Source organism: Ambystoma mexicanum, chromosome 12 (assembly GCF_040938575.1).
Source record: "Ambystoma mexicanum isolate Mex_15411 chromosome 12, UKY_AmexF1_1, whole genome shotgun sequence".
NCBI classification, from domain to species: domain Eukaryota; kingdom Metazoa; phylum Chordata; class Amphibia; order Caudata; family Ambystomatidae; genus Ambystoma; species Ambystoma mexicanum.
In genome coordinates, this window is record NC_090936.1 from 1,039,000,388 (window position 1) to 1,039,019,406 (window position 19,019).

Consider the following 19,019-nt stretch of genomic DNA (forward strand, 5'->3'; position numbering starts at 1 on the left):
TGCACGAAAAAGAGTTATATGTCGGATTAGGAGCGAACAAGACTCCAAAGTTGGGAAAGGTTCACAAACTTTCACCGCGGCAGAGAGGATTTCCTCAACCGCGTTTGCACAGTACCTTTGTAATGAAGAAAAGCTGTAGCTGAGGCAATTGTTCCTGGCAGTTCCTGCAGATCTCGCTGTTCCTGGGCCTCAGTCGCGGGGACAAGAGGGAGGATGTCAGGAGTTTCCTGCACTGCATGGGGACGGATCCACAAGCTTGGCAAAAGGTGTGAGTGCCTTAAAGCCCACAAACTGCTATCCTTCTCACTGGCTATCCAGTTTTCAACAGCACTCTGAAGAAAGTTTGACCAGTATGGAGATGGTTTCCAGGTGGCTTGCGAGTTGGTTGTTCCCACCAGCTCAAGGGAAGAAGTCGTCCTTAAAGGGGCTTCTCTGTTGAGGGAGTTTCAGGCAATTCGGACCTGCAGCAGGGCTTCACTGTGCCAACCAACGGTCCAGGAGTTGCAGCAGTCGTCTTCCTTCAGCTCGTCTTCGGTTCTTTCGTTGCAGTGGTCGACTCTGCCTTCCAAGTCCCAGAGACCTGCTTTTAAACAGTTTGCTCCCATTCATTCCAGCCTGGCTGCCACTCACCCAGCAGGGTGGCTGTCCTTGCCGGACAGTCAGCCAGCCATTCACGCCAGAGTGCATTCAGGTCTCCTAGGAGAATAAGCACCGGGATTTTGGGCACCTCCCTCACATCCTGTCCACCCCAGACACTCAGGCGCCAGAACGGGGCTTCAGTACTGAAACCCACCAAAGGCAAACGGACAAAGGGACCAAACCTGGTTTGGCGTTCAGAGACGAACACTAGAAGGACCATTCCAAAAAGAAGTGGTGAAAAAAGTTGATCGGAACCTGTTTTTACAGAGGGTGCTCAGACGCCGTCTTCAAAAACATGGCTCCGGTGGATTGTAGCTACCGTAGCGTTTAAACGGGTCACGGTCGGGAAAATCATGGTAATACCACTGCCACCAGCCATTCTGAGAGGAAAGGGTAGCTTTCGAGGGCTACATGAATTTTCTAGGCATAGGGATTATTCCCTCCAGCACCCTGCTGTAAGGCAGTGTGTGCTGGGTCTAGCAATTTAAAAAGACTAGCAAAGTCAATTTAACTTTACATTCACTGGGAGACAGTAGTCAGTCCCAGAGAAGGTATTTAAACCTTGGGAAGTCTGAAAGACATCCCTGTGTCTCTGCAATGAGGGTGCTGTGTGACACACAAGAAAAAGATGATGCCTATGGAGTTGGCTAAAACTCCATATCCAAAGCACACAAAAGTAAAACACACCTCAAAATACATGAGAGTGGGAAAAAAAGGCTGACACTCTTTCCAGGTAAAAATGAAAGTCCTAGAATTCCAGCAAAGTTGCTGGGGGTCTCAAAAGGTAAGGGAAATTAGCACCTTTTTGAGAACACCTCCAGATCCCTTCTGAAACACTGTTGCAGATATAAAGCTAGCGAATACTGATTGAAAAACAGCAAAACCCCGGAGAAACACACAAAGATGCGAAAGATAAGCAGGACATATTTTGAATATGATGAAGATACAGACTTCAGCACGTCTGCCTGCTTTAAATAACCCAAGGATACTGTAAATCATTACCCCAAAAAAGACATTTCCTTGGACTACACTTGCCTTGAAAATATTGGTGCCAAATGGAAAAAAGAGAAAGGCCTCCACAGACTAGAAAATATAAGCAACAAGACCCCTTTCAGATCAAATTCCTAACGTTCACTACTGACCAACTTCCTAATTCACAGATGGGGGCCCGGTCTTTATCCTGCACGCTAAAAATCATTATGAACATGCAAACTGAATATTCGACTATATGTTCTTTTATTATTTTCATTGTGTTGCCAAAGGCAACCCCTGCAAATATTTAAAATAAATTAAACACAGAAGGCTGTGATTTTCAAGATTCACAAACCATGCTTTTCTCAAGGGCCTTGGTTTCAGTGCGGAGGCAGGATATGATCCTGCAGTTATTGTTGATGGCTGAGTTAGACGTGACTTTCTTGAACAAGAGTTTGTCAGCAGCTGGAACTAGATTTTAGTTATAAGAATCAGGCCTAGCGAATTGTTAAACATTCCACTGAACCAGCAAGGCACGCGCTCCTTAGTTTTATATACTCGACCTAAGAGAAAAGCACTTTCCCCATGGTGACGGGTGACAAAATATTTACCAGCGGTTTCTGTAAAATGGTCCATGTCACCATATGCACACTTCATATTTGATGCAATGCTGCCACCCAAAGGCCAACCATTCACGTTTATTTGCCATTTACTGCAAACAAAGTTTGTTTGCAGTAAAAAAGTTGGAAACTTCACCATACTCGCCAGCAAGGTGCAATGGTACTCACCCTTCATCAAATCTCCATGCCAATGCATGTGGGCTAGTAGATTTGGCAAGCCCCGAAGATTATCTCTGTGATGAGTTATGGGCAAAGCCAAGACTTCCCTATACTTATTTTTATTTATTTTTAATTATTTTTTATTTTGTCTATTCGGTTTAGGAACAAACCTCACACAATGCTTTATAAACATATATACAAAAACATTAAAAAAATTAAATGCTAAATAAAAGTTATATACATCAATAAGATTAAAAAAGCTATCAAACATAAACAAACACACGTTATACCCTATTTACATTTGGTCTTGCACCTCCCTTAATTGTTAGACCTCTTCAAATCAGCAGCCCCTTGCAAGCCATCATTAGTTGATCAGTAGTTTATCCTAAAAGACACTGAATACTGTATATAATTATTAATATGAAAATGAAGTTTAGTATTTCATCCTAGAAAACATTACATGCAGGCGATAAAAAAAATGTTAGATCACTTCAATTAAGTTTAGTATTTCAATAATTCACCACAGTGGTAGCTAAGGATAAGAATATTCGGTTTTCACTCAGTAGCCTACTCCAAAGGTGTGACTGTGTAGATGTGCATATCCAGAAGAAACGCCTTGAAATGTTTAACCCTATAATGAAGGGAGTTAGTGCATTCCGTCAGAAGATGTTCCAATGTCTCGAATGTATTCTCCTCATGACAGAATTTACATTTCCAATCTTTTCTTGGTATATTTGACATAGCTCCCACAAGTTCCTGTCAGGAATCTCCTCTCTGACACTATGATCATGGCCCATACCAGTAGATTGTTACCTGGTCATTTGTGGCAACCATATTGGACCCGGAGATACAGTCCGCATTAAGTTATGTACATGTAACCCATTGATCCGATTCTCCTGACGTCATGGATGTATAGATCACTCCAAGATGGCGGATCACTGAACCCAATTCATCCCCATTCATGATGGCCAACGCACTTTGGGGATTTACGAAGGATGCAAGCGACTTCTAGGTAATGATGCTGCTGATAAGACTCTGCGTCTTAGAAACCTTCGAAATAAAGTCTTTTGTCGCAGAGATGTGCTCTGGACATTCAATGACTAGGATTTGCTTTGGGATTTCTTAATCTTTTCCAAATCTAGGTAATTAACTTTGTTTCATGCTCAAGACTATATTATGCTTTTGTTCTTGGACTCCACTCGACCATTGCACCGTCTTTCCGATCTAGGATTTCAAGTTGTGGTTACCAGAACATTTTCAGCGAGCAGCACTTTGGTTGTCTTTCTACAAAGCGGACTGACCATTTCCGACAGGTAATAAACTGAACTAAGGGAATTAACAAAGCAGGGAAGGTTAGTCTCCCAGTTAGTAAACCTTTTTATTTTTCTTGCATTCAATTTATGCAGATCTTTGACACATGACGATCTGCCTGCCAGCTATCCTATTTACGGTGCACAGGGTAATTTATATTATACTCTGGCGGGATTGAGGGGGAGAGGCTTGGGTATTTATTGATTACCAGGTCCTAATCCTTTCTGACTCGCCTGAGTGTAAAAGCTCCATGGTTCCAGAGAGTCAGGTGAGTGATACGTCTTGACACTTCCATTGTCGTGAGCACTTTCAATCTATGTTTGCGGAAGTTGGATCTTCATTTTGGGGCAGGGAATATTCTTAATATACACGTCAGTTGAATTGAGGCATTTCTCCCTTGCTCACTGTTCTTAGAGAGGCAACAGTTTCACCTCACTGATGATGCCCAACAAGGCTGAAACACGTGTATGGGGTTACTGATGGTACTCTTGTTCAGAGGAGAATTGCCTAGCATTTCGGCGCTGGACTGCCCCTGGGCAGGACAAAGGCTGATATGCGGGGAAATTTCTTCTCTGTGAAAAGGACAGTGAGCTAAAGACTTGGTAGAGTCTCTCCCAGGGGTTATTCACCCAAGAACAGGTCATTGGGCTGTGTTCGTGCTGGTAGAGAGATTCCCAGACCCCCCTTTGTTTGCATACATTAACTTTGGGTTTCACCCTAAGTTAACCGGGCAATCCAGACGTGGACCCCTTGCTCACTGTTCTTAGAGAGGCAACAGTTTCACCTCACTGATGATGCCCAACAAGGCTGAAACACGTGTATGGGGTTACTGATGGTGCTCTTGTTCAGAGGAGAATTGCCTAGCATTTCGGCGCTGGACTGCCGCTGGGCAGGACAAAGGCTGATATGCGGGGAAATTTCTTCTCTGTGAAAAGGACAGTGAGCTAAAGACTTGGTAGAGTCTCTCCCAGGGTTTATTCACCCAAGAACAGGTCATTGGGCTGTGTTCGTGCTGGTAGAGAGATTCCCAGACCCCCCCTTTGTTTGCATACATTAACTTTGGGTTTCACCCTAAGTTAACAGGGCAATCCAGACGTGGACCCCTTGCTCACTGTTCTTAGAGAGGCAACAGTTTCACCTCACTGATGATGCCCAACAAGGCTGAAACACGTGTATGGGGTTACTGATGGTACTCTTGTTCAGAGGAGAATTGCCTAGCATTTCGGCGCTGGACTGCCCCTGGGCAGGACAAAGGCTGATATGCGGGGAAATTTCTTCTCTGTGAAAAGGACAGTGAGCTAAAGACTTGGTAGAGTCTCTCCCAGGGGTTATTCACCCAAGAACAGGTCATTGGGCTGTGTTCGTGCTGGTAGAGAGATTCCCAGACCCCCCCTTTGTTTGCATACATTAACTTTGGGTTTCACCCTAAGTTAACAGGGCAATCCAGACGTGGACCCCTTGCTCACTGTTCTTAGAGAGGCAACAGTTTCACCTCACTGATGATGCCCAACAAGGCTGAAACACGTGTATGGGGTTACTGATGGTACTCTTGTTCAGAGGAGAATTGCCTAGCATTTCGGCGCTGGACTGCCCCTGGGCAGGACAAAGGCTGATATGCGGGGAAATTTCTTCTCTGTGAAAAGGACAGTGAGCTAAAGACTTGGTAGAGTCTCTCCCAGGGGTTATTCACCCAAGAACAGGTCATTGGGCTGTGTTCGTGCTGGTAGAGAGATTCCCAGACCCCCCTTTGGTTGCATACATTAACTTTGGGTTTCACCCTAAGTTAACAGGGCAATCCAGACGTGGACCCCTTGCTCACTGTTCTTAGAGAGGCAACAGTTTCACCTCACTGATGATGCCCAACAAGGCTGAAACACGTGTATGGGGTTACTGATGGTACTCTTGTTCAGAGGAGAATTGCCTAGCATTTCGGCGCTGGACTGCCCCTGGGCAGGACAAAGGCTGATATACGGGGAAATTTCTTCCCTGTGAAAAGGACAGTGAGCTAAAGACTTGGTAGAGTCTCTCCCAGGGGTTATTCACCCAAGAACAGGTCATTGGGCTGTGTTCGTGCTGGTAGAGAGATTCCCAGACCCCCTCTTTGTTTGCATTTCTCCTGAAGAGCTTGATGTCTAAAAAGGGCATAGTTGTTAATAGTGTCCTGTGATGAATCCGATGGTGTCGTCATTCCTTCCCCCGGCGCCGCCCTCTCTCTGTGTGGCCAGGGGACGGCTGCTGCTGCTTTATCCTAACCCTGGGGGAAACTATATGGGGGAGGATCACATGGCATCCTCATTTTCTTTTGAGGATACCCCCGCCATTCCCCATGAATTGATGGCATATTGTAATTCCTCCCCTCACTCACCTAGGAAGGATTTGTCAACTCCCGCTGACCTTTCTTCCCCGAAGTCCTGTTTCTCCACCTCCTCCTCACTTGAAGTTCCGGAACCCGAACTGATGGACAACTGTGGTCTCCGGGCGTTGTAACACTAGTAGTTTTCCCTTGTTCCTTGCTAGGAACCAAGCTTTCTCTTTCTTTCCTCTTCCTTCTGACTCCTTGCAGTCTGTTGCTCTGGCTCGCATACCTTTTGATTTCTAGTGGTGGTCCGGCATCCGCTGCGGCTCCCTGCTCTCTCTCTCTTTCTCTCTCTCTCTGGGCTGTGTGCTCTCTCTCTCCCGCTCTGCCCCTGGCAACAGCGCTTCCTCTTTTCCCCCGATTTTCTACTCTTCTACTTTCCTTGATTCTTTGTGTCCTCCTTCTATATTGCTGTGTCCACTCAGGATATTCTGTGCTGGTATTGTTGCTTTGCACACGTTCATAGTTACCGATTGCCTCTCAGCCATAGGTGCCCATCTCCCCTTCATTCTCGAGATGAGCCGCAGCTAGAATTACTTCCGGACCATTCTTCAACATGCAGGTTTTTTGTGCCTAACCAGGCTTTTTCCCTCTTTTGTTTCCTTCCGGAAGGAAGCCCCCAGGGTAGCTGTATCCTAAGCTTCCATTGTGGCTTCATTTTGAGAGAGACACTCTCTTCTAAAAAAAAAAAAATGGCGAAGGATTACAACGCCCGGAGACCACAGTTGTTCATCAGTCGGGTTCCGGAACTTCAGGTGGGGATGAGGAGGAAGTGGAGAAATGGGACTTTGGGGAAGAAAGGTCCGCGGGAGTTGACAAAAGAAAGTGTAAGGAACTAAAATTGAACTTGGACACTGACAAGACCAGGGTGCTAGTATTCAAGCAAAAATGTGCAAAACAGGCAAGATTAACAAACAACCTCAAGGGCCATGAACTAGAACAAGTTAGGTACTACGATTATCTGGCTGTCCGGTTCCATGAAAATGTGTCCTGGACTACCCAGCTAACTAAAGCATGTGCGAGTCTTGAAAAGCACGGTGGTGGTGTGCAGAGCTTTTTCACCCGTCATGGTAGAGGCGCTGTTTCCCTGGCCATAGATCTGTATAAAAAGCAAGCATCCACTTTAGACTTTCAGGGGGCTGAAATTTGGGGAAGCTAAAACATGTCTGACCTGGAACAAGGGGAAAATAAATTCTTGAATGGGGTGCTTATGCTATCCAGGGGAAGCCCAAATGCATGAATTCATGTGGAGCTGGATGTGTGCCCTATAAGCATTGAACCCACCTTTAAACCAGTTCTTTATTGGTTGCGGCTATGGTCTACACCGGAATTTAGGGCATATTGTAAAGAATTGGCATACCTAATTGGATCACAAGGGGATGGGGTGTAGATCTCCCATGGGTTAAGCACTTTAAAAAAGTTCTCCTTGATCTTGATGAGACTGCCCTTGGGAAAGCCCTGTGAGGATAGATAAGGCTGCCATCAGAAGAGTTAATAAGGCTGCGAAAACTCGCTGTTGGGAAAACATGGTGGCTAATTGTCAAAAACTGAAATCGGGTGAAGCCTTCTTGGCAATTAAACCGGAGCCTGGCTATGAGACGTATCTAGATTTTAGAGATCCACTCTATGCCTGCAGTCCCTACATGAACTTTAGGATGGACACTTTGTGATTGGCCTCATTTACTTAAAATTGGGGCCATGGGAATACAGATACTTGTCCATTATGCAGTCAGTCAGTAAAAACATTGAATCATTTTTTTCTTTTTTTGCCCAAACTTGAGAATATTGAGAGCTGCTTATTTAAAACCGATTATGAGAATGGAGGGCGTCCAAACAATAATCTTGGCCTTACTCTCCTAAAATCGACTGTAAACCAGGGGATAGTTGATATGGTGGCCAAGTTTATTTACTGAGCGGGGCTGCTAAAACAATGCCCTTCCAAAGGTAATATCGATTAATTGCAGATACTAATTCCAATAGTTGAATAAATGCTGCATAAGAGATGGGCTGTGAGTTGCCTCCCTCATCAGTGTTAGTAATTCTGTTATCTACTAGAACACTACCAATGGAATGGACTTCAAGAAATGTTTTCTCTCCCATTCAAGAGCTTTATAACATCGAAATGGTTTGAATACTGTGTTCCATTGGAACAATGTTTACCAGTTTGTACAGTGAATATATTGAATGTACTCGAATGACCATTATCCAAAGTGACAAGAAGGCCATGATGTTTTTAACAAGGAATTTGCTGTTAATGTTAGGGGAATAATGCTGCCATGATATATTATTTTGTCTTGATTATGTTTTATACTGCCAAAATGCTTTTACTTTGCATCGGAATAAAGCTAATTTGTATTTGTAGGGACTGTTGCAGCTTTGACATCCTGGGTAGCTGCTGTAAGCGAGTTTGAAACTTGCGGGGATCCTGATTTTGGTTCTTGTCCGGTGTTGCGCAGCTTGAGACATCCTACAGCCTGCATCTACAATCCTCTCTCCCTTCCCCAAGTACTCTCTTCTCCCTGTTTGGAGGAACCGTTTTTATCATATTCACTCCAGTAAAGTGGATGTCCCGATTTAAAGGGGAACAACCTTTTCTCACAAGACAGTTCATATTTTCTTGTAGGCATGGCATATCCAGATGGCGGGAGTTCCTCCTGAGAATGGGAGTCCTTATCTCCTAAGGGTAAGTCTCTCCCGGTGAGGTCCTACTTGCCTCTACCCCTAGGAAGGGTGTTGCAGAGCGGGCTCACCTCCCTAGCCTCACAAGAGGGGGTCCCCCTTGGGGAGAAAGGACGAATTCCATTGATTCATCACAGTACCCAAGCCTTTTCGAAAACCGTATTAATTTACATTCCATCTATTTGAGAGATCACCCTATTTGTTACGTTCCCTCAGGATAAGAGCAGAGAAATCATAATTCCAATAATAAGGAGAGCTATAGGGCAAAGATTTTTAAATTGTGCCTTATCTCCCTTCTTGAATATAGGAATCAAGTAGGACATCTTCCAAGACTCGGGTATGGTTTTCATATTCAGAATATTCTGAAATGAGTCCAGAATTTTAGAAGACCATAGGTCAGTAACCCCCCTTAGAACATAGTTAAATATACCGTCCAGGCCAGCATCCCTAGAGGGGTTTGCTTTTCTGATTATGCATTCAATGTCATCTATATCCATCTCTACATCCCATGTTTTTCATTTCAGATTTGATAGACTTCGCTCTCCTTTCATTGGTGTGTCACATAGATCCTCCAAGTAATTTTCCCAAATGTTTTGGGTTTAGTTGCTTACTTTCCTAGTAGATCCAATCGTCAGTCGTAAGCATCCAAAAAATGTGAGTATCGTTTGTTCTTAGTACTTTTAGCATTGTTTCTCCACCAGATTGACAGAGTTTTGCTTTGTAACCCATGAGCCAGTTTTTATAGACCTGCTTTAGGGCTTTCTTCGCTCCTGTTTTTTCCCTATCTGTACTGTGCTACTAAATGTATGCTTTTTTATGTTTCTACCTGTAAAACGGGTCTTAGGTCAAGAGACCTTTTTAAAAAGACTGAACAATAAACTGATTTAGAAAGACTACACTGTGACCGCACAGAGTGGTCTTTCTAAATCAAACTGTCAGACCATGCAACGCACACAAGTGCACGCAGGGGCTGATGGACACGCGAGGACCTGGAAGCGGACAGGAGGGAGAATGTGTAAGTGGCTATGTGTGTCTTTGTGTGTGGGTGCTGGGTGTTTGTGTTTGTGTGCGTTTTGGTTGTGGGGTTGTTGGAGGGGAGGGAGATGGAGGGGCCAGAGGTGGGGTTTTGGGAAGAGGGGATGGAGGGTGAAAACATGTAAATATTTTGATTTTTATGGCTGCCTAAAATCGGCCACAAAAAACAGTCTTTTCATTAGGCGACCTTAAAAAATCGAAATAATTACATAGAACAATAAAACCTTGCATATGTTGTTTTTCAGCACACTTAGTTACTGTATTTCTAAAGAAGGTGGAGAAAGATGGGGCAGAGAATAACTCTAGTTATTCCTCCATAGCAATACTTCCACAATATCTAGCCAGCTGGGATTTAAACCTTTCTACTGTCTTGCATCTCCAAATAATACTGTTTCTTGCATTGTTAAGCAGTACCTCCTTGGTCAAAACTTTGCCCTTGGTGCATATTTCCCCTTCATAGGTCCCTCCTAAGAGGAGATGATCACTTGGGTCAGAAGCATATATATTAAACCCCTGACAATTATCCAGCAATGACTGGGAAACAAACATGTAGGCAATCATGGAAGTTGCAGTTTCTCTTTTCGAGGTAAACTCAGCTGTTTCCACTTACACATTCCAGGTTTAAACATCGACACTCCCAGTTATTCATACGGTCCACCCATATATGACCATTAATATTAGGAAGATAATCTTCCCCTTTACTATTATAGAAATGGGGGCTCAAAAGATGAGTCACAATTCAAATCACATAGAATTATGACTTCAACAATGTTCTCTCTGCTGAACCATTCCTCTAATTACTCTGTAATATAGTCAACCATGTCTTTCTCTCGCAGGGATGTGGATTCCAATATATGGTAATTATTTGGAGGTCCCTCCTCTAAAGAATCATCCTGAATTTCTTAGCCTCATTCTGAGGATTCCCGGGTGAGAAGTATCCCAAATATGACAGTCCGCCCCACTGTCCTTTTTAATAGCTGTGATAAGACCCCCGTCAGGCCTGCCTCTCAACCCTTGACTAGCCGGTTGTCTGATGTCAGGTAACCATCCATAAGGGGTGACTCCTTTAACCATACCTCTTGCAAGTTGATAATATGACATTTCTTTCAAAAGGTGTTGCTCCTTTCTGGATGTGAAAAGGTGACTATTACATCATGTATTTCACAAGTCTATATGACTATTATAATCTTATGCTCCAAATCTAATCCCCCACTTTGTCCTGTCCGGCCCTAAGATAGCTGGTACCCATGACCTGTCAGAGTCGCGCTGCAACCTATTGCTGAGCTTACAATCTAGGAGAACCGACCTACATGGTTCAACACCTTCTACTCCCAACCCAGAATACACCTCATAACCCTCGCCCCTCTCAGGTGTCGCCATGTTTTTTATTTTTATAGAATTTATATAAATTATAAGCCTGGGGTAGAAAAGCCAACTTTTTAGAGAGCAAAAGGTTGAACACGAATTTAGATGAGATATGCAGCCATACAGTGTCAGTCCTTTCAGAGTCCAAGAATTCTACTTGTACCAAGTTCATAGAATAAACATTTCTCAGCCTTGGGATATTCTGGAAAAGATCCAATACATCCCCCTGATTGCGCACAATATTGCAATTGTTCTGAAAAATAAATTCTAGAGGCAGAACACCATACTCCCGTGCAGAACAACAGTGATGCCAATCATAAAGTTGAAAGAGGTACAGATAAGAGATATACCTACTTTTATGGTAATGTGGGCAAGGACAGGCTATACTCTTAAGAGTGGTGTGAATGTGTTCCAGTAGCAACCCAAACAGCAATAATTCTACTGTCTAAAATAAAATAATGACCAATAATAGTTCTATACAAATATATATTCTATCATTAAACACACCAATATTCAAATATGCAATATAAAACTGTACTAGAAAAGACTATCAAAACCCACCTGTGTAAAGGAAGACCGACATTCAGAATGTAATAATGCAAGCAGTCTGGATAGTTAAAAAGGAGGAAAAGGCAATGAATCAGTTCAATGTTGTTGAAACTAATATTTATTTTGGGGAAAAGCTTAAAATGGGGTTTATCCCATTTCTAGGGTCTCAACAAATGGATCAGGAGTGCAGGAACCTTCAAACAGTGCCTTAAACAGTTCTTAACAGTTTCACTGTGTCAAACCAGACTTCTTGTTGCTATTAAGTGGGTTGAATCAAGTCTGAATGTGATAAGTCGCAGTGATGCAGCCAGTAACAGACGAGTTGGGTTCGAGATGAAACTCAATGTGGTTCAATGCAGTGTTCGAAGGGTACAGGTCGATGAGGCCACCAGGGTCGTTTTGCCGTTCAATCAAGCGTCAGTGATGAAGATGCTTTTGGTTTGAGGTGTGGATTGAGACGTGGCAGTTCCTCATCCTCAGACTGGTTCGAGGAGCAGCAACAGCAGTTCAAAGAGGCTTGAAGTGCCAAAGGCAGCACTGTGGATTGCTGTGGTTCAAATGCGCTAAAACGTGATCAACAATGGGTCGACACTGGTTTGATGTTGTAGAATGCAGGAAACCAGCTACATTACTTCTTCAGTTGCTCTGAGTCCTAATCCAGGGGTTCAGGGACAAGATGAGTCCTTGTTCCTGTTCTCCCAACCGAGGGGTGGCAGGATAACACCTGTAAGAGTCCTTCACCTCTAGTGAGATCTTGGGTACTAGTGTAGAGGGCAGAGAAACAGGTCTTGCTCCAGCAGCACTTCACCCATAGTGTGCTATGGGAGTGGTTAGGAAGCTTAGTTTGCCTCTGCTTTGGAGCACTTCTTCACCTCACAGACTGAGGGCTTTGGAAACATCAACTCTCCCAAAAGAGGTCCAAATGTATTCTTCTTGCAGTCCTGGAATGAATAAAAGAAAGAGGGAGAGACCTTAATCTTATAAAGGCAACATGCCTATAGGGGTTGGTTAAAAGCAAGCCTGCTTTAGGGGTCCAAACCATGCTAAGGTAACAAGTGACTTGTGCCTTATTGCATAGTAACCAAAGTGCTTTGCTGTGCATGAGGTGTGGGAGATAGGAATGGAGGAAAGGCGCACAGAAGACTAAGATGGAGCAATCCTTCCTCTCTTTGGTTCTTCTCTGCTTGCCTAACCCCACCCAATTCTCTAGCCCTGCACTTCAAATAGGCTTTTGTGCGCAGCCCCCTATTAAGAGACAGGCCTGTGTTATGAAATTGCTCCTTTGATGCCAGGCCCTCAGGCCATCTCCAGCTGAAAGATCCCAAGCCTGGCAAGGGAGGAGTTAACCCAACCTCCGAGGATGTCAATAGAGACAGGCTTCCTACTGTAAGGAAGGCATGGTATCAACAGTAAGACAGACACAAGTGACCACAGTTCAAGGGTGTTTATAGAGCTTAAAAAAAGGGTTTGAAAAACGCCTATCTAATCCTAAATATACAGATTGGCACAAGCTACGACCATCAAATAATACAAACGTAGTCCTAGTAGTGTCTTGTTAAAACAAAGTGCCTATACTAATAAACCTATTGCCAATCCTTACCTCTAAATAGAAATAGTGTGGGAAACAATGTTACGAAAAAGAAAGAAGTGTTCACAAAATGATATTTCAGGATGTTCAGGCCATTGGCCCCCCTGCCCCACGTTTTCAGCACGGGACAAGGTGGTACACTCAAGCATAGCACAGTCTCTGGCCTCTCCAGCACGAGGATACAGTTCAATCATTAGCATCAGGGTCTTCCGTGCACAAGTCTCTTTGTCTATCAAAGTCTTTTCATGCAGAGGGCCTGATGTGACAAACAAACGTTAAGCTCTTTCAGATTTTCACAAGTACTCGATTTCTTAGGTGATTCACTATTCACCTCGAATGCCCCTCAGCCGGGTTCAGAACCTCTCAACAAAATGTTCCTAAATTATTTATGCATCCAATTTCTCATAATGTATTTTCTCTTGGGTGACTCACGGTTCACCTCGGATCCCCCTAAGCCAGGCTCAGATCTCTTTTAACACAATTAGGCTCGGACCAATTTCAAAGGTAACTCTTAACACTAACTTGCTTTAACCAAAAGCTTTTAGCTGATCTCCCTCCGCCGGGCTCGGACCAACTTCATATACTTTTTACATCAACTATCTAAGACTGTCGAATGTGCACAGGGTTGTTTGACCCGTTGTTGCAGGACCACTACCATTTCACAATTCTTTATCATTCTTCACATTTGTCACCTTTCAGCTGGATACCGAACATAGACTTTTGAATGAGCACCCACGTGGTCCTGGACCACTCTGTCTACGTATTGTATCTTGGCTTCAAAGTTCAATTACTCCTCTGTTGTTTGCTTTCACCCTGGTTCTCCTCAGCCACAGCTAAACTATTTAGCTTCCACAATTTCTCAGGCTTTTCTCAGTCGGGCTCCAGCCTTTTATCATTCACTATGGTTCCTTTTCGCTCGAGATCGCAAGCATCGACCTTCATTCATTCACAGACCGGTTTCGTGCATGTTCCCCCAACACACTGTATGTATTGAAGATTCTACTTTCTCTTCTTCTAATTCACCAATGGGTCTCCCTCTGCTGGGCTTGGACCCCTCTCAAGGTTCACAAAGGGTCTCCCTCTGCCGGGCTCACACTTCCCAAAGTTCACAAAGAGTCTCCCTCTGCGGAGTTTGGACCTTTCTCAAAGTTCACAAAGGGCCTCCCTCTGCCGGGCTCTGACCCTTCTCAAAGATCACAAAGGGTCTCCCTCTGACGGCTCAGATCCTTCTCAAAGTTCACAAAGTGTCTCCCTCTGCCGGGCTCAGACCCTTCTCCACTTTATGCACAAACCGAAATAAATGTCTTTGGATTTCCAGTCCCATTATTCACTTCTGGATATTTTGCTCCTACTTCGATAACTCCCCGAAACGGCATTCCTGTGCTTTCAGGAGCAGCAGGAGCACTCAGGGTTCTTACCTGGGGTCAGGGTTTTGTCAGCTGCCCCCCAGACGCCTAGGCTCTCCTTTTTTGCTTAGGGGAGGAGTCTTGTTGTGGGTGCCACCAATCAACCGCAGGTGGCTCTGCAGGCACAGCTTCCACTCAACACTTCAGCCTCCCCTGTGCAGTCAGGCTCAGTGTCTGGGTAGTCCTTCTTACTCCAGGCCTTCCAGGTTCCTCTCGGCTCTGTGGGTCTCGTTCTGGCTTTCTGGCACCCTCCAGCATCCTCAGCTCACACAAAATGCTGTTTCATACTCCCAGCTAGAGCGGATTGGAGTCAGGTGTGAGTAGGTGCCCCTCCCTGCCTTACTCTGCCTGACCTCATTATCAGGACAACCTGGAGATTGCCCATAGGAATCAATTTCCCATACATTCCTATGGGTAGTCCTCATGACTCCCAGTAGTTGGACTTCTAGAATGAAGGTAGGGATTGTAGTTTTCACTATTCAAGTTAGGTAAGTCTGGAAAATTGTTGCTGAAAAAAAGGGGATAGTCTTGTTGTTGTAGTACACGGGGTGACATGTGTAATTTCCTTCCCCCAGTTCTCCCACGGCTCCTTTCTGAGTTGGTACTTGTTGGAATTGGGGAGGGGACAATGGGACAGGATTCAGAGTAACTTATAAAGGTGGAGGAAGTGTTGGAAAGGGGGGAATACCGCATCTCACCATCGGATGTCTCACACCCACTCCCTGAGGATCCCTGACCCAGGTGATCCTCCCCCACTTGTCCACCCCCAGGGTCTGGATCCAAGAGCGATTGCCACGCCCTGGCCACCTGAGAAAGAGATCCCCCCCAGAGTTCGGACAGCGAGACACCTTCAGGTTTCTCACACTAACTTCTGTCCCATTCTCCAGAATGCAGACAGACGGGTGATGGTAATACACATTGCTTCTCATAGCTAGTCAGAACCCCGGCATGTTACAAATCAGATATGGCTTTAAGTAATTACGTGAAACATCAGCCACTATACCAAATCCTAGGTATGGCTGATATTTTCAAATTGTCCTACCTCCATGATGTTATCATAATTGTGGTTTTGGAACAGCAGTCCAGGTGTAAATGCAGCCTCTGTGCTGTAATGGCTTTGCTGCCACAGCAGCTGTCAAACATGGCACCTATGACCTCCGAGCCTGCTCTGTGCCTCTGAAGAGAAGGCTCTGCTGATCAGCTGATGAAGCAGCGCACAGGTATACATTATGCTTTTGGCATGGAGTTTGATGAAAGGTGTGTCTGCTTAGCAGACAATCCTTTCTGGGATGGATTGCCCACATCATTTATTATAAATACAAATTAAAAAAGCTGGGGCTTCCTTATCCTTCGAGATGGCAATCCTTTGCAGAGATTGGTACATAGAAAGAAGAGAAGTGAATGAGAGAGGAAGTGTGAGTGAAAGAGAGAAGAAACATGTGTAGAAAAGGAGGTTGGGGAATAGGAACAATAGCAGGGAGAAAGAAGGGAGGAGAGTGAAAAAGATTGGATGGACAGTAAGGTAGAGAAAGACAGAGGGAGTAGAAGGCGCTGGAACGAGAAAGGAGGAAAGTGAAAAAGATTGGCGGAATAGGGAGGTACGAGATGGAGAGCAGGGAAGAAAGTGAGAATGACCACCTGATGGACAAAGAGAGAGGAGGGGTTTAGTAGACTATAGGGAGAGGAGGAAGGATGAGAATAGGACACATGGAGAGAGAGACGAGAGAGGGATGGAGTAGGAGAGACGGAGGGAGGAGGGGTAAAACAGGGAATAGAGAGAGAGATAGAGACAGACAGAGAGAGAGAGAGAGAGAGAGAGAGAGAGAGAGAGAGAGAGAGAGACTAGACTGACTATATTGATCATCGTTTGTTATATAAGAAGGTCCCTGAGGTAATAAGAGAGTTTAGGCCCTCATCGGAAGCCCAGGATAGAACCTGGCAGTAGGGGTTGCCTATCACAGCCTATGCTTGAATGACAATAAAACCTAGCTCTTGATACTCATAACCACAGCTAACCTCAACAAACTTAGCATGAAATACACTTCCTTCAACACCGATGGAAACAACATTAAAATGGTAAAAGAAGTCAAAATCTCAGGTTTTTATCTCGACTCAGCCTTTACATATAATAAACAAGTCAACATCATGGCCTCCTCTAAAGCATACACCTGTAAACTGATCAGGGCTTGCAACCCCTTTCTTTCCAAAAAAAGCTGTAAAATCCTAGCGAGAGCCCTCATCCTCTCTGAGCTGGATTATTGCAATGCATTGTACTTGGGGGCAAGCAAATACATGATTAATTAATTCCAAATTCTGCAAAACAACATGCTCAGACCAGCACTTGGCATACCAAGGAGAGAGCACATCTCAAAGCTGAAGAGGCAGAACAAATGGCTCTCCACTAAGGACAAAATTCTGCTTAAAACTCTCTCACTAACTCATAAATGCCTTAATCAAGCAGCCCCTCTTTACCTCTCTGAGAGAATCATTAAAAAATCTACCTCACGACCCACAAGGACAGTCAACTCATCCTGTCTGGTCATTCCCAGATTCAAACTAAAAAAAGCAGGCGGAAGTAGCTTCCCTGTTATGGCAGCACAAGCATGGAACGCCCTCCCTCCTAGAGAGCTAACCAACCCTCCTTCATGTTCAGGCATAACACTATAAATTGGCTTGTAGATAAGGACACAACGGGTTAGTTCTAACCCTGTACATGTGTGGATAATTAACTACCTGACTCTAAAATGCTACCTCTGCTTTGACTACTAATGTATTATATTTTGCACCTGCACTGTATGTATTTATCTCTTTCGAAAGGCGCTGAGATACCTCCCGGTTGGGTGCACATACAGGTAAAATAAATAAACAAACAAACAAACAATCCCTAGTCTTACACTACAATCAGCTGGGGAATAGGGAAGCCTGTACTAGGGTGGAGGGAGACAGTTTCAGAGATACCCGGGCAGCTTGCTAAGGTGCTGTGGGCTCACAGTAATGGTTGATCCTTTACAAACGTACTTTGGACTTGATTTTACTAAATATATTCAGGAACTGTTCAAGAACATCGATACACTTAATAAGGAGATTAACGACATTCAGGTGGAACTCAGTGGCCTTTTGACCAAGGAACAACTTGGAAAGTCACTTATATTAACATCAAACCTGACTCGAATAGTACAGAACTTGAACAGAAAAAAATAAGAAAATTCAAAAGAGACACCTATGACTATCTGAGTGACAAGGTTTATACCTGGATGGATAAGCAAAATACCACTAGATCTTCACATAGTGACAACAGGTCCTCCAATAACTCCAGCATAGTGACACATAGCACATCAGAAACCACCACACAGGGACTAGTTGTCAGCACACACCCACTAGCATCTACTAGTGGCATGGATCCTACTCATCCAGCTGGTAATATTTCTTTAGGAAAAAGAGGTTCCAAAAAAGAAAAGGAACCTGTTCCGGATTCAGATCTAGGCCGTCTTGCATTAATAAAAACCAAACAACAGTATAGGAAGACTGTAACGCTCACCTGATTCCCGTAGAGGCGCCGGTCTTGACTGGGCGTATACCGTATCTCTTCAAAGGTGATGTGTAACACACGGCTGGCTCTTTGGGCTGGACCTCTGTGCACTGTATGTCTGACTCGAAGGGTAAGATGTCTGCAGATAGAAAATATGGGATTAAGGAACTAGGTTATTGAATGTCTCTCTCTTCTTCCCTTTCTCTTCTCCTGTAGAACCCCAAAGGTTAACGCTCTCACCTTAGGTAAGTGAACGCTGTGCTCTCCATCTGCCTCGGGGCAGGGTGCTGTAACCAGTTTCTTCACTGGATAAGGGGAGCAGGCCTCTTGACTTCAGAGGACTGCTGTCCGTCGTTTACTGCACGAACGGTAAGTTTCGAGTAATTCTAATGTCTTTAAAGTCTTTAGTAATGATGTCTCTTGTTTTGCAGGGTTCCGGCGATGGCGGATGACGGGCTGAAGTGAGTTGAAGATGGAGCCCGTGTGATGAATAGAAGCGCCTGGAAGCACGTAAGTAAGCGCTTGTTGTCTGCTTCACGATGCGCTCTAACTGTCTTTTTATTTTGCAGGTACAAGTTCGGAGCGGCTGCAGGGTGCCGGAATACCCACTGGGTTAGATGTGGAAAGGAGTAATGGCACGTGAGTATTAAAGTTCCCCAATGTCTTTAAACGCACCTTGTTTTGTCTTTCAGATGCGGGATGCAGCGCCGAAGGCCTCCGGAGCGTGCGAAGAGTTGGTAAGCTTTTGTCTTTCAGATGCCGGAATGCAGTGTGAAGACCTCCGGAGCGCACGAAGAGTAGGTAAGCCTTT

At 44.5% G+C, this 19,019-nt stretch overlaps 1 protein-coding gene across 1 annotated transcript in view; it reads left to right on the forward strand.

Annotated features, from left to right (window-relative positions):
* The window catches only part of PAX4 (paired box 4), a 465,469-nt gene that overhangs the window by 152,216 nt on the left and 294,234 nt on the right, over nucleotides 1-19,019 (forward strand). The gene's annotated exons all lie outside the window — the stretch shown is intronic.